The sequence below is a fragment of the Benincasa hispida genome, chromosome 11 (genome assembly GCF_027475165.1).
Source record: "Benincasa hispida cultivar pf3 chromosome 11, pf3_genome.v1.1, whole genome shotgun sequence".
Classification (NCBI taxonomy): domain Eukaryota; kingdom Viridiplantae; phylum Streptophyta; class Magnoliopsida; order Cucurbitales; family Cucurbitaceae; genus Benincasa; species Benincasa hispida.
Genome location: NC_143488.1, coordinates 47,138,045 through 47,155,406, shown reverse-complemented (window position 1 = coordinate 47,155,406; position 17,362 = coordinate 47,138,045).

Here is a 17,362-nt window from a genome sequence, read left to right as displayed (position 1 = left end):
TATTAACCAATTTAATTAACTCAACTTTATTAGAATTAGGGGTGAAAACGGTTCGGTTCGATTAGGTTTGGTGGTCAAACCGAATTGAACCGAACCAAAATTTCTAATATGTGAAACCATTCGATTTTAAATTCAGTTTCAGTATTTTTAGAAAATCTATGTTATATTTTCTAAATTTAAAAAATGTTCAATTCGTTTCGATTTTAAATTTGGTTTTGTTCTTTCAATTAAAAACAATTCTATTAAATTCGATTTTACATATATATATATATATTAGTTAAAAATGGTTCGGTTCGGTTTTAAATTCAGTTTTCGAAATTGAATAAATTTCCTCAAATCGGACCAAACTGTATTTTTCGATTTCACTGAATTTTCGGTTCGATCTTTTAGAAACAGTTCGGTTTTTGCAATTTGAATGTTCATCCCTAATTAGAACACACTTATAAATTGATCTAGTGTTATATACTCAAAGTTTATGAAGTATAGGAAAATATTTTAATAAAACAAATTTTTCTTATTTTATGGTAGTATGTATTTAGTTCTTCATTTGCGGAGTGATTTTGTTAAATGCTATCTAGGTACTTTGTGCATTAATTTTTTTTTAGTTTGGTATTATTATGAATGACTATCTTTTGTAGTACGTATGATATTTGAAATACATATATTCCATGTTATTATTCAACATATTATCATATGGTAGACTCTATTTTGATTTAATCCATTCTTTATTTAGTCTTTGTTATGATGGATGTGACTAAAATATATATTTTGATTTAATTATAACAATGTAAATATTTAAATTTTTCTATAAAAACTTTTTGACAAATACTGCATTTTTTTAACACCACAATTTTTTTTGACATGGATAATTCATGGATGAGACAAAATAGATTGTCAAAAGAATATGAGTTAGGTGGGAAAGAGTTTTTAGAATTTGCTTAAAGTAATACAGGTGATCCATCCAGAATTCGTTGTCCATGTTTAAAATGTAAATTATTGATATGCACATTGAAAAAGAAATTAGAAATCATTTAATTGTTAATATAATGAACTAAGTTATTATTTACATGGTTTTGGCATGGTGAAGAGCTTCCTCGAAAGTCATATGAGAATCGCATAAAAAATCTCAACTCATTAAAAAAATGAAGAATACATCATTAATGTGGCAATTGAAATGGTATAGCCAACACATGAAGATTTTGTTAGTTCCACGGGAAGTTTTGGAACTTTATTTAACAACGTTGAGAAACCTCTATATGATAATTATAAAAATTTTACCAAATTATCAACATTAGTCAAGTTGTACAACTTAAAAGTTAAGTACGAGATGTTACCAAAGAAGAAAGCACTTCCTTGATCAATGTATGAAGCAAAGAAGATATTATGTGCACTGAGAATGGAATATGAGAAGATTCGTGCATGTCCTAATGAATGTTGTCTATATAGAAAAGAATAATGTGAACATGTCTAGTATGTAGAGAGTCAAGATGGTATGTGGTATTCTGATATGTATGCACTTCTAATTAGGTATCACTTGTGTTTTAATATATTCCCCCGATGTTATGATATGCATGTCAATATATCTTGGAACATTGTCTTAGATATTCGAAAGTATTCTAATCAATATATGAAATATACTGATAAGATTGACTATACACGTTCAACATAAATCACAATATATATCAAAATTTTATTTATATGACAATATATATCATAAATTTTATTTAAGTAGCCAAAAATCCTAATAAATCAAAATTTCATAGAAACTCCATAACAGAAATTGCTAATTCCCAATTAACGTGACAACTTTAAATTTATTTTCAAACCTCATAATTTCCAAATAAACAAAACTATCTACCACAATATATAAATTACAAATGGAGTCGATGTTCAATTGATATAAATGTATATATCATAAAACATGAAATGTAAATATACAAACATAGAAACACATATGATAAAAAAAATTGAAAAATCGAAGAAGAAGTACAAATAAATAAAGTGATAAGATCTGAGGAAGAAACCCACGGCGACGAGATCTGTGGAAGAAACCCACAGCAATCGCAAAAACCAAAAGGAAATCGATTTCGTTAGGTTCGAAATCGTTAGAAAATTGTCCGAGTTGCGTGTCCACCATCAATCGAGTCGCAAGCAGATGGATAGGATGGTGCGGATCAGGGCAAGAGGCATGGTGCTGGGAAGGAGGTTTGGTCTGGTGGAGAGGTTAAACAATGGTAGAGGATTCAGGCGACCGGCTGGGGCATGTGGCTGAGAGATTTGGGACTGAACTTCACAGATCTGGGGTAGCGACGAGGGGTTCCAAGATTGAATATTTGGAATTTTAATAATATGAAAGTAATATAGGTTCAAGAGTATGAGTTTGAGTAGAATTCTATGGCATTATTTTGGTTGAAAATTATCGGATGATAATAATTTATTTGGGTTAGTTTAGGTAAATCCATATAAATTTGCATTTATTTGGACCCAACTTAATTCAAATAAGTTGATAATCCAGTCCAAATTGTAACAGTTGGGATTGGGTTGATTGAATTTTTTGGGTTATTGGATTTTTCGAACATCCTACCTCTTTATAACTTTTTTTTAATACAATCGAGGTGGTGGAGTCAAACCATAGGACTCATGATCGCTAACACATATCGAATGTTAGTTGAGCAATACTTGCTTTAGCTAGACCTCTTTAGTTAAGTTTTGTAGTATGAATTTATGAGTGTTTGAATCTTTTACATTGAATTATAATGATGTTTGATATGAAATAAAGATTAACATAACACAACTAAAGAGACGAGATTGTTTGAAAATTACTCAATGTAGTCTCTAATGGCAGATTTACGAAGGGGTCAAGGACACAATTGGTTCGATTTGTACTTATAAGATAAAAAACTGTTTTTGTTCTAATTAAATCTTAAAATTTCAAATTTGTAGTTAATCAATACATTAGTTTTTAAAAAGAATGTCCAATTGCATTTATTTTACACCATGTCTAATATAAAATTTAAATCTCGTTTTTTATTTTTGGTTTTTAAAAATTAAGCCTATTTCTTCCTAAATTCTTACAATGATATGTATCTTTCTTAAATACAATGGTTGAATTCTTAACCAAATTTCAAAGACAAAAACTAGTTTTTAAAACTGTTTTTTAGTTTTCAAAATTTGACTTGATTTTAAAATCATTAATAAAAAGTAGATAACAAATTTGTTTAACATCTATAGGTTTAATTTTCAAAAACAAAAAACAAAAGATCGGTTACCAAATGGAGTCTTAGCATTTTACATTTTGAATATATAAAATACTTATTGAATGCAAAATTGATATTTTAAGAATCTATTAGACATAAAAATTAGGAATACATGAACCTATTAATTTTTTTTTTTTAAAGTTCATGCACTATATATAGACACAAATCTAAAAGTTCATGTAAAATGATTCTATTTCGTATAAATTTGTGTCCCTTAACCTAAATTCCTAGATTTGCCATTCGTAGTCTCACTTCCTTTGAAATTTACGTGATTTTTTATTTATTTTATTTTTTTTATTATATGTTTAGGAACAATGAAGTCTAACTTATAATGCTAACTAATTGATTATTTCCAAGTCTTGAGCAAGAAACTACACACTGATTATTTCAAGTCTTGAGCAAAAAACTACAAACACACTAATTCATCATTTAGAGTTGATTAATTATAGTTTGATGATTTCTATAACTATGGTGCATTAATTAATAAAATTATCAAAATTAGTTTCAAAAAATAAATAAATTTTTTCTCAAAATTCATGATAAAAATTAATGAATTTTAATTAATTCATGATAAACTAATTATAATTATTAAAAATAATCTCATACCATATTGATCATAATTGTTAATTGGTTTAAATTATTTACAAATATAGTAAAAGGTCACTGTTTATAAGTAATAATGATTGATAGACTACCATCATCTATCATTGATAAACAGTGACTGTTCACACGAGGCTTCCGGAGAAACTTGTTTCGTGGAGTTAATTGAGTTGGTGTTGATATTGAAGTTGATTTGATGGTTCGATCTCTAATACTTGATCCTCTGATTCTCTCTCAGTTGGGTGAATGTGCTTGACTTGAAAAAGAAAAGCAATGAACGTTCTTGAAGTAGAAGTTTTGGAAGAGTCTTTGTGTCTTCAAGGGACTTCTGTCTTCTAGGAGTGCAGCTTCAGGAGTCTTGGGAGTATTCTGATTGTTGATGAATTCTCTGGACTCTCTAAATGTAGAAAAAATCCTCGTATCTTCAAAGAACTTCAGTCTTCAGAATGGTGTGGTTAGCTTCAAAAGTCAAGGAATTCCCTCTAAGCTCTGGAATGCAGAATTGCTGACCCCTCCAAACGAGTTCACAGATGGGCTTGGTTGATCCATGGGCCTGGCCTTTAGGCCCAATTAGTTGGACTTGAGCTTGGTTGGTCCATGAGTTTGACCTTTGGGCCCAATTAATCGGATTTAGGTATGATTTGACATTTGGGTCAAATTCAGCCTATTTTTGGGTTTAGTTGGACTTTGACCCAAATAATAATATCAAATTGGGTCAAATTAATCTTATGTGATTCAACGGTCATGATAAAACCACGTGGCGTCATCAAAATTGGTCTTCAACTTTAATTCAAGATATATGTCAACTGAGCCCAAATTTAATGATTTGGAATTCCGTCATTGATCTAGTAAATGATGTGGCAATTTGTGATTGGTCTAAAATTTCTCATTAATGCCCTTTTTGAGATTTATGCACACACATGGGTGGATGAATCTTGAAAAATATAAAGTTGGAATCAAAATCCAAATATATTTGTTCTTGAATTTGATCTCAATTGATGTGTTAGTCAAACTATGAATTTAGTACATAAGTTTAACTTGAATTTGGGATAAAATTTGGAATATCGCCAAATTTACAAATTTTTTTTTTAACTTTATCCCAATTTAATTTGATTTGGATTTAAGATAAAATTTGGGATATGCCAAATTAGAATAAAAGATCAACTGAGATTTTTTTCTTATCCCCAATTTATTTTGATTGAAGATAAAAACTCAATAGGGTACTTGAATTTGGAATATGGCCAAATTTTAATTTTGGATGAATTTTAGATCTTTCCCACAACTTGATTTAGAACCTAAATTTAGATGAATTTGATATAAAATTTGGAAAATGCCCAAATTTTAATTTGAGATTTTATCATTAATAATTTGGAAGTCTTGCTGATTTAGTGATTTAGTTTTGGGATAAAATTTGGAATATGCCCAAATTTTATTTTGAGATTTAATTTACAATTTAATGAACAATTTGTTTTGAATAAAATTTGAAATATGGCCAAATTTTAATTTGTGATTTTATCCAAAATTTAAATTTTATTTTGAATAAAATTTGGAATATGTCCAAATTTTAGTTAAAGGTAAATTTAAGTATAAAATCTAATAAAATCAAATTAGATAGGGAATTTGTTTAATTTAATTTGACATTAGGATAGAATCAAATTAGAAAAAAAAAATATAATATTTTGAATCGAATCTTTATTTGATTTGGATTTCCTAATTTGTTATGGAACATACCCAACCTCCATAAATAGGACCCAAACCCCTCCATTATCCTCATCCTTTTCTCTTCTTCTAATCTTTCATTTCTCTCATTTTCCTCTTCTTTCATTTTTTTAAAGAAAATTTCCTGTTTTTTCCTTTTTTTTTTCTCTTTTTTTTTCTTTCTTTTTTTTTTTTACTTGCCTCCTTACTTTTTTATTTATTTTTTTTACATAGGTTTACTAACTTGTCCCCTTTACTCTTTTGAAGAAGCTAAAGCGCAACTCAAGGGAGTAAAACGCATCTTTTGTAGGATGACCTTGGTATGGTCTATTTACTATACCTGTTCATGCTTCCTGATCGTCATGGGAGGGGCCCTGCAAGGCTTACAACTCTCCCATGTTTTCACCCTAGAGAGGATCTCGATAAGGTCTACCTTGTAGCACCGTTCGCATATCCTAAACGTAATGGGAGGGGCCTTGTAAGGCTTACAACTCTCCCATGCTTTCACCCTAGGGAGGATCTCGATAAGGTCTACCTTGTAACACCATTTGCATATCCTGAATGTCATGGGAGGGGCCCTACAAGGCTTATAACTCTCCCATGCTTTCACCCTAGGGAGGATCCCGATAAAGTCTACCTTATAGCACCGTTCGCATATCCTGATCATCATGGGAGGGGTCTACAAGACTTACAACTCTCCCATGTTTTAACCCTAGGGAGGATCCCGATAAGGTCTACCTTGCAGCACCGTTCGCATATCCTGATTGTCATGGGAAGGGCCCTGCAAGGCTTACAACTCTCTCATGCTTTCATCCTAGGGAGGATCCCGATAAGGTCTACCTTGTAGCACCATTCGCATATCCTGATCATCATGGGAAGGGTCCTGCAAGGCTTACAACTCTCCCATGCTTTCACCCTAGGGAGGATCCCGATAAGATCATTGTAGCACTGTTCGCATATCCTGATCGTCATGGGAGGGGCCTTGTAAGGCTTATAACTCTCCCATGCTTTCACCCTAGGGAGGATCCCTATAAAGTCCACCTTGTTATACTATTCCTTGATCAAAATTTTAAGATAAGAGAAATATGCCATCGAGTATTGAAGATGAGGCGGATATGCCATCAAACTTTGAAGATGAGAAGAATATGCCATCGAGCTTTTTAGCGGAGTCAGGTTGACTAGAGTCAATCTCGCGTACAAGGCGGAGCCGGACGGACCAGAGTTGTCCTCGCATATGAGGTGGAGCTGGATGGACCAGAGTTGTCCTTGCATATGAGGTAGAGCTAGGCAAACCAAACTTTATCTCGCATATGAGGTGGAACCACACCCACATTTTTGGAGAGGAATCAAAGCTACACCAATTTTGGAGAAGGGGTGAAATTGTACCAATATTTTGGAGAGGAAACGAAACCGCACCACGACTTTGAAGATTGAATGAAGCCACGTCATCAGTTTGGAGATGAAGTGAAACTGCGCCATCAGTTTAGAGATGAAACGAAGCCACGCCACGACTTTGGAGATGAAGCAAGGTCGCGTCAACATTTTGGAGAGGAAACGAAATCGCACCACGACTTTGGAGATGAAGCGAAGTCGCGCCATTAATTTGGAGATGAAGTGAAGCCATGCCACAACTTTGGAGGTGAAGCGAACCACGCCAGACTTTGGAGATAAAGTGAAACTACGCCAACATTTTGGAGATGAAGTGAAGCCGCGCTATCAGTTTGGAGATGAAATGAAACCACGCCACGACTTTGAAGATGAAGTGAAGTCGCATCATTAGTTTGGAGATGAAGCGAACCACGCCAGACTTTGGAGATGAAGCGAAGCTACGTCATGATTTAGTAGACCGAGTCATTGAAGATGGAGCCGAGCCATGCACACCAACCTTGAACTTGAAGATGGAGCGGAGTTATGCATACCGACCTTGAACTTGAAGATGGAAGTGGGGGCCATGAACGCCAATCTTGAACTTGAAGATGGAACAACTTCGATGGAGTCTCTGAATTTGAAGATGGAGAAGCATTGATGGGACCTTCGTGTTTGAGTTTGACAAAGCATCGGCAAATCCTTCGCATTTGAGTTTGACGAAGCATCGATGAATCTTCACATTGAGCTCGACTTCGTGACTTTGAGCGTGAAGATGGCATCGCAAAACCTCCAGACTTGAGCATGAAGATGAAGTATCGATGAAGCCTCTAAACTTGAAGATTGAAGAGTATTGACGAAGCCTCTGAACTTGAAGATGGATGAGCATCTAAGTTTGATTTTAAAGAGGAAGCAAAGTGCATTCCAAGTGTGCCTTTTATTTACTGTGTTGTCTTCTTACGAGGGATGAACATCTTCAATCCATTGTGTTGCCCCCAATAGGGATGAACATCTTCAATCTGGAGTGTCATTCTTTAACAGGAATGATCAAAATCAATCTTGTAGTATCATACTTAGGTGGTTGTGGTACTTTTTCTGATGGACTAAACTTTTTTTTTTCTTTTTTTTTTTCTTTTTCTTTTTTTTTTTTTTTTTTTTTTTTTTTTTTTTTTTATATAAACTGGACTAAACTTGAAGTTTCTTTCAAGTTGCCTACATACCCTTCTTAATGATAGGGTTCAAGTCATAATGTAGTTCATACAAAGGTTTTACTTTTTCCCTTTTTTTCCTTTTTTTTTTTTTTTTTTTTTTTTTTTTTTTTTTACATTTGTTAAGCGTAAAACTTCTTGAGAAACTTGCCGTTGATTGGGCCAAATCTTAGCCCATCTTGATCAACTATCTTGTACGCTCCATTTGTGTAGACTTCTTTGACGACGTAGGACCCATCCCATTTAGGTGTAAACTTATTCCCCGTATGTCTTGTCGTGATAATTGGTCTCCTTACGGCGTGCACTAGATCACCGACTTGAAAGGACCGAGGCTTTACATGTTTATTGAAGGCTTTAGACATTCGCGCCTGGTAACATTCCAATGCTTGTTGAGCTTCTAATCATTTTTCATCCAGTGCTTCCAACTCTTGGAGTCGTAGTTTGGTATTGTCCTCTATAGTGAGCCCTTCTTGCACCGCCATTCTTAGCGATGGAATTTCTCTTTCCAAAGGAAGGAAAACTTCTACCCTATAAACGAGAGAGTACGGGGTGACTCTTGTAGGGGTACGGTGAGTGGTGCGATAAGCCCACAACGCTTCACCATCTTCTCCGGCCAATCTTTCTTCGACTTGGAAACAATTTTCTTCAGTAGGTTGCACAATGTCTTGTTAAATGCCTCAGCTAAACCATTTGCAGCGAAGTTATATATGGATGACTTGTACTGCTTGAATTTGAATTTTTCACATAACCTGTCTATCAAACTATTGGAGAATTGTCTTCCGTTATCCCTCACAATCCGATGGGGAATACCGTACCGATGAATGATATGAGTGTGGATAAAATCCACCACGTTTTCTTTCTTAGCTTCCCTTAGCGCGACAGCCTCAGCCCATATTGAGAAGTAGTCAGTGGCTGCGAGGATGTAGGAGTGCCCTACTGATGACTTAGGTGTTATAGGGCCAACCAGATCAAACCCCCATGCTTCGAAAGGCCATGAGGCTATGGTCGGATGTAGAGGCTCGGGCGGTTGATGAATGAAATTCGTGTGATATTGATAGGCTTCACATTTCTTTGCATAATCTATTGAGTCATGGATCATTCCCGGCCAATAGTAACCCATTCTTTTCAGCTAGAATTGTAGCTTTGGTCTAGCTTGATGCGCGCCACATATGCCTGAGTGTGCTTCATCCAAAGCCTTCGCTAACTCTTCTTTACTGAGGCATCGAAGGAAAATTCCTTCAAAGGATCAACGGTATAGGACCCCTTTGTAGTAAATGAAATGTGCGGCCCTCCTGCGAACCTCGGTTTTACGATGGGGGTCATCCGGGAGCCTTCATGCTCAAGGTAATTTATGATGGGTTGCCGCCAGTCTTACTCGCCGGTTAGGTAGACTGATATCGCATTCATTTCCCCATATGTAGTCCTAACCGGAGGTACAACCCATCTCTACCAAAGCGATATATTAAGGGGCACATTATCCAAGTCCGTTAAGGCAGTGGCTAGGTTTGCCAAGGCATCCACTTTCTTGTTCTCTGTCCTCGGGACATGTTCTAATGCCACACTTTCGAACTTCTCCATCAACTGGCGAGCGTAAGTGAAGTAAGGTTTCAAGTCGTCATGTTTCACCTCGTACTGGCATAAGAGTTGATTGATTATCAACTTTGAGTCACCGAAGATTTCTATACAAGCTATTCCAATCTCTAAGGCCATTTGGAGACCAATTATCAAGGCTTGGTATTCAGCGACGTTGTTTGAGCATAACTCGGAAAGTGCGAAGCTATAAGGCAGCATGTGCTTTTCTGGCGAAATGAGGACGATACGTGCCCTCGTACCACTTTTTCGTGCCGCACCATTAAAGAACATAACCCACAGCCCTGAGGTTTCTGTGAAGAGAACTTCTTCATTGGGCAAGTCTTCACTTAACTCCCAATCCAATTGAACTGGGTGATCTGCCAGGAAGTCAGCCAATGTCTACCCTTTAACTGCCCTTTGTGGTACATAAACAATGTCCTACTATTGAAGCATGATTGCCCACTTGGCTAAACGTCTCAAGATTATCGGCCTGGATAAGATGTACTTGATGGGATCGACTTTCGCAATTAAGTGGACTGTGAAGGCCTATATGTAGTGCCTCAACTTATCTATGGCGAAGAAGAGCGCAAGACACGTCTTCTCTAGGGGAATAATTGCTCTCGGCTCCATTCAGGGTCCTACTTAAGTAATAGAGAGTGTTCTTTTCCCTTTTATCTTTCTTGTGTCAATAGTGCCCCTAGTGATCTTTCTTGCGCTGCAATGTACAGTATCAACGGCTTGCCCGCTACTGGGGCTTCTAAGACAGGAGGGCTAATCAGGTACCTCTTTATGCTATCGAAAGCATTCTGGCAGGCCTTATCCCATTCGAATTTCTCTCCCTTTCTCATCAGTATTTGAAAGGGTTGACACCACCCTGCCAGGTTAGAAATAAACCTTCGGATGTAGGCCAGACGTCCCTGCAAACTTCTCAACTCATGTAGATTCCTTGGCCTTGGCATCTTCTGGATGGCATCGATCTTGGATTGGTCTATCTCTATCCCTTGATGTCTCACAACGAAGCTCAGAAACTTTCCTGTAGTTACGCCGAACGCGCATTTGAGGGGGTTCATCTTCGTGGGTATAGCAGTGATATGATTACTATTGGCCACTTTCCCCTTTACCTTTCTAATTATGCGGACTGGCTCTGACGGCTCATATTTGAGTCCCGCCCTCGACGTGGGGATAGCGTGTCCTTCTTGCAAAAGCTTCTTTTGGGTTGGCGAGAGTCGGGGTTGCTCATAAATCTTCAAATTCTTGAACTCAGTGTGAGTTGTGAAGTTGTAGGCCGCCTTCGCCAATAGCTTGTAAGTCTTGAGATCGAACCCGTCTTTAGTTTGCCTCTCGGGCAGCTTTAACCCTATCACTTCAGCCTCCGACTTATTGACTTCTTGCTTCATTATCGACGTGAGGGGTGTGACGAAACTCTCCTTTAGAATTTCTATGTCTCTGACCTGCAAACCTTTTGAGCATTCCATAAAAGGTGACTCACCTTTTTTCGTCTCGACAAAGGGACATAGCGCAGAATCGAAGGTTTTGAGGCTTTTTCACCCCTCACCACGAGTGTTTCTCCAACGTTGAGGGATATTCTACTCTCTTTAGGGTTGGAGGCTTGTATCTTGCTACCCACCATTTTCTCTGTGTCTATTAGCGACCTCGATCGGGATCCACTTACTTTCTTTGCCAGCAAGTTCTCTATCGGCATAGTCTCACCGGAATTCTCACTCTTGAGGTAAAACTTTGCATCTGCTAAGTGAGACTCGGCCTCGGAAAATGAATTAGAATCTGCTTCAACCTTCTTAATCCTGTCTTAGTAAAACTTGAAACACTGATGTAGTATCGATGTAATCACACCATTCTTATGAATCCAAGGATGTCCCAATAGCAACTTGTAGGTGGTCTTTGAGTCTATCACATGAAACAACGAGTCGGCCTTCAGATCGCCAATGAGGAGCTCCAAACGTATTGTGTCTATCGCCCTTTGGCTGCTTTGATTGAAACCCTGAATTACTAATTTGTTGTTTGATAGCTCTTCCATGAGTATGCCCAACTGTTTCATAGTCGTCTTAGGCATTATATTGACGGTGGATCCATTGTCGATGAGGATTCGACCCACTCTCTATTCTCGAATGTATCCAGAGACGTACAAAGACCTATTATGCAATTTGGATCCCAATAGCAGATCTTCGTCTGAGAAGCCTATGGATGTGCAACATGAGGCATAAGCACGTGCTGCGGAGGTCGATGCACCAGAGGTGTTAGATTCTAACAGTGCCTCAATGAGGGTCGTCTTAGATTTTCGCGGGAGTGAAAGTAGGTCATCTATGTTAAATGGTGATGAACCCTTTGGTTCTCCTGTTGACTTTAATGGGCCTGGAACGGTATCTTCGTCCTCCCTGATACTGACAGCATGACATGCAGCAACCTCTGGTGTCTCCTCTAAATCCCAATTGCAGAAGTTCTTTGGGAGGAAATCTACTAACGTCATCCGTCGTCTGGGATGAGGAACATCCCCATCTCTCTCGTCAACAGCTTTGGGCCTCCAAGCCTTCTTTCTACCATTTCTTTTTTGTGTCTTGATCCCTCTCTTGTAGCTTCTATGAGAGCGTAGCTCTTTTCGGGTAGAGTTCAGTCTTTTCTTATTACGGCGCGCCACAAGAATCCAGCTTTCGTTATGGTCATCGTCAGCGCGCTCTCCTCCGTTTTGAGGATCTGTAGCTTGGATCTTCTGCTAAAACCGCACTACCATAGATTCGAAGGTCCCAAACTGGACCGAGCTCTCACTTTCTTCATAATATATGATTGGTGTCGCCACGCTTGAAGCTACCGTCACTGCAACATGATTCGTTTGGACCACTTCGTCTAGATCCAACTTTATTTTCCTCTCACGGGCCAATTTGAGGATAAATTCCTTCAGTACAAAACATTTTTCAACTGGGTGGCTAACAACCCTATGATACTTGCAGTAGTTGGGATTATCCACTTTGCCGCCCTGTTCCGATTGTTTACATTCTAGTAGCTGGATAAGATGGTTCTCTAGTAGTTGCTCAAGCATATCCGCAACATCAGAGTCGGGGAACGGTAGACTTTTTCCTATCGTTCCTTCAGGGTTAGGCGATGTCTTTCTTTTCTATCTTCTTCTCTTTCCCTTTCGAGGAGAACTTCAACGACCATTGATTCCTTTGTGGCACCTTTCACAATTTTCTCGATGCCCTTCACCTCCATCTTGTCTTTCTTCGATTCATAGCTCAGGAAGTCCCTCGTTCCTCTGTTGGCGATACTTAGCTCCATATCGTAGGCACGGGTCGCCAATTCTTCAAAGGTACGGGGCTTTATTCCCTACAGGATATAGAGGAGTTCCCAGTGCATACCCTATGTGCACATTTCTACAGCAGATAATTCAGTGAGTCGATCTTTGCAATCCAGACTCAAAGCTCTCCATTGGTTGATATAGTTGACGACCGACTCTCCTTTCCGTTGTTTGGCGTTTGTCAACTCCATTATGCTGACGGTGCGCCTAGTGTTGTAGAAGCGATTCAAGAATTCTCTTTCAAGTTGCTCCCAGCTGTCAATCGCCTCAGGCTCTAAGTCTGTGTACCAGTCAAAAGCATTTCCTTTGAGGGTTCTAATGAACTGTTTGACTAGTAGATCTCCCCTTATTCCCGCATTCTCGCATGTTTCTACGAATGGGCGATATGTTGCTTTGGGTTGCCCTTTCTGTCGAATTGTTGGAACTTTGAGGGTTGGTACCTTGCAGGCATTCTCAGATTATCGATCCTTTAGGTGTATGGCTTGGAATACATGAAGGAATTTTGAGCCGACCCTCCATATTGAGCTCTTATGGAGATCATGATCATGTCTTGCAGTTGTTGGACCGACAGAGAGGCCACCGAGTCTGACTGTCGCCCTTGGTTTTCTTGCAGTACGGTCTTCCCCTTGTCAGTTTCTTTGACCGTTGGTGCTTGGTTGGATTCAGCAGCCTCTCGAGACTGCATTTGTTCTCTCAGAGTAGCGATCTCATGGTCTCGCTCCTTAACGGCTTTCATCAGAAAGCTAATCTTCCTTTTCATTGCTGCCATGGCCGCTTCTACCGTCACATCTGCCATCATGACAGAGATCACATCTGGCGGTGAATCTCTTTTTGGCTTGCTGGAGGCAGAAATAGAGTTGTCAAACAGGGGGTTTCCTTGATGACAACCCTGCCTTATGAGGATTCTATCATTTGCCTCAAGATGTTGTGGGTAATGAGGGAGCTCTGTTCTTGCTTCTGCATGACTTCTCTTGAGGGTTGCGAGTGACAGGTCTCATGTATGAGCCGTTTGTGGAGGAAGCCTTGGATGCCATCTTCTTAGGTGCCATTTGCCTTGTTTGGATGCTGAGAGAGATGAAAGGTAGAGATGTCCCACTGGGCATGCCAATTTGTTCACACAAGGCTTCCGGAGAAACTTGTTTCGTGGAGTTGAACTTGAGTTGGTGTTGATATTGAAGTTGATTTGATGCGATGTGGTTCGATCTCTAATACTTGATCCTCTGATTCTCTCAGTTGGGTGAATGTGCTTGACTTAAAAAAGAAAAGCATCAAACGTTCTTGAAGTAGAAGTCTTGGAAGAGTCTTCATGTCTTCAAGGGTCTTCTGTTTTCTAGAAGTGCAGCTTCAGGAGTCTTGGGAGTCTTCTGCTTGTTGATGAATTCTCTGGGCTCTCTGAATGTAGAAAAAAATCCTCATATCTTCAAAGGACTTCAGTCTTCAGGTGTGGTCAGCTTCAGGAGTCAAGGGAGTTTTCTGATTGTAGAGAATTCTCTCTAAGCTCTGGAATGAAGAATTGTTGACCCCTCCAAATGAGGAGAGGTTCTCTATTTATAGAGTTCACAGGTGGGATTGGGCTTAGTTGATCCATGGGCCTGGCTTTTGGGCCCAATTAGTTAGACTTGGGCTTGGTTGGTCTATGGTTTTGGCCTTTGGGCCCAATTAATCGGATTTAGGTCTGATTTGACATTTGGGTCAAATTCAACCTATTTTTGTGCTTAGTTGGACTTTGACCTAAATAATAATATCAAATTGGTTCAAATTAATCTTATGTGATTCAACAGTCATGATAAAATCACGTGGCGTCATCAAAATTTATCTTCAACTTCAATTCAGGACATATGTCAACTCCTAATTGAGCCCAAATTAATGATTTGGAATTTCATCATTGATATAGTAAATGACGTGGCAACTTGTGATTGGTCTAAAATTTCTCATTCAACAGTGACATTTTACTATATTTAAAAATATTTTCAACCGTTTAATATTTAAAATCGCTAGAAAATCCACCTTTTCGGATTTATTTTATTTTTATTATTTTATTTATGTTGAGTTGGGATTGGATTTGCATTCGGGTTCAAACACGTTGAGGAGGCTGAGAACTTTAGTAAACCGAATATATTTATTTATTTATTCCCAACTACACCGTATTTAAGTAGGCAAATCATAACATGTTCTTCTTCATATTGTATTTTATTTTGAATACGGATTTTTCTTTTTATTTTCTTTTTCATTTTTATTTGCATTTGCTATTATGCAATTTAAAATTATTTGGTAAGTTATTCTGATTTTGAATAATTAGATAATGTCAATCGCACAAGGTTTTTAGAAAAACATGTTCCGTGATGATGATTTTGTGTTATTTTGATTTATTCGGATGTGATTCAATTTCTCATATTTGATCCTACTCTCTATTGAATTCATACGCTTAGTTTGACAAAGTGGAGTGCGTGAATTGAAGCAAGTTCGAGTCTTACAATTGGGAGAATTCTCTCTTACTTCTTTGTCTCTAAAAAGTTTTTAACACCTCAAATAGAGAAGAATTTCTCTATTTATAGAGTTTTCATGGGTATGTGGGTCTGGTATAGTTTGTTTATGGACTTGGTTCTTGGGCCCAATTAATTAGATTTTAGACTTAGTTGGCAAATTAAGCTAATTTTTTTTTTATCTTAATTGAATAGAAGTCCAAACATTAATATCAAATTAGATCCAATTAACTTATTCAATCTATTGATTGTGACAAAAACATACGACATCATTGCAATCTATCAATTTTTTGCCTTCCATTTAATTTGGGATACATAGTTTTTAATTAATTCCAAATTAACTTTAACATTTTGTAATTTTGTTATTGAAAAATGACGCGACGAGTGTGATTGATCCAAAATTTTTCATTACCCATTATCTTCTAATAATCTAAGTTTTAGAATTTAGATAGCTTTTATCATATATTCTTTCGATTTGATTTAAGATTTTTTAGAGAAGTGTGTTGATATTGGATGTGGGATAATTTAGTATACTAATTATTTACCTATTCTATGTAAAATAGAATTTAGCTATATTAAAAAGAAAAACAAGTTTAGCCTTTTTATAAAAAACGGTCATTTGACTTAGTTTTTTTTCATTTTTTTTATTATAAGTGTTCCATTAAAATAAAACGAAAAGAATCTCACAGCTCGAGGTCAAAACACAGTCAAAACACAGATAAGATCAAAGAAATTAAGAAAAATAAGACAAAAAAAAAACATATACAACTAAAAAAAAGGTCCCAATGAGGCAAGAAGGAAAATTTACTAAATCCTTCCCATAGAAGTCCCAAGTCACTACAAATAACAAAGAAAAACTTCAAACCGTACAACCTTATTAACTAACTAAGGATGCAAGATAGCTCCATAGACATGAAGATTATGTTCACGCCAAATATGATATATAACAGTACACCAAATGACTTTACAGACCTTAATTAATTATATGTACTAAAGTGACAACCTCAATAAATTTTGTATCCCAATTAGTAACCTTCTAGGAGCACGCGCTCCACAAGAGCGTATCTCCATAAAATTTGAGTAAAAGGGAAATAAAAAGATAAATAAAAATAGTATCTAATCTTTTAACTCCAACCTTGTATAAAACACATACACTAGGAACACACCACCCGACTAAAAGGGCAATCACTCGTTTGTAACCGATTCCAATAAGCAAGCCAAGGAATGATACTAAGAAAAAAAACAAAAGAAAGTAGAAGCTTTAGTTGTCTAGTTGTCCATATCTTTATGGAAGGAGCTTTAATTGATCCTAAAAAAGTAGAAGCAATTAGGTTGGACCTATCACCTAATGTCGTTAAAGTTTGCTTTTCTTGATTAGCCTTTATTTTATATATACACACACATACATACGAGGACTTTAGTGAAGATAAACTATATGCTTGAGAAAAAGATTTCAAGTTTATTTAGTCCCTGAATTTTTTTTGTCCTTAATTTTTTCCATTTTACTCTATTTTGGTCTATGAATTTTAAAAATATCTACTTAATCCCTAAACTCAAAAAGAAAAAAAAAACAATTATTTTGATCTATACTATGTTACTTTTCTTGTTATAATCGTTTTCGTTCAATGTTTGTCTCTAAATTATTGGTTGTTCATATTAAAATGGTAGTTACACACATACTCAAAACTAAGTGATGTGAATTCAACCATTGAACCATTGCATGTACCTAAAGGACCAATTACAAGAAGCAAGGCAAAGAAGAATCAAGAGGCATTCACACTATATCTTCAAAAAATAGCAAATTCACAAGAACCAACAAATGATTTTGAGACCAAAGTTTTATATAATGTTAGTTTAACGAGTCAATAAGAG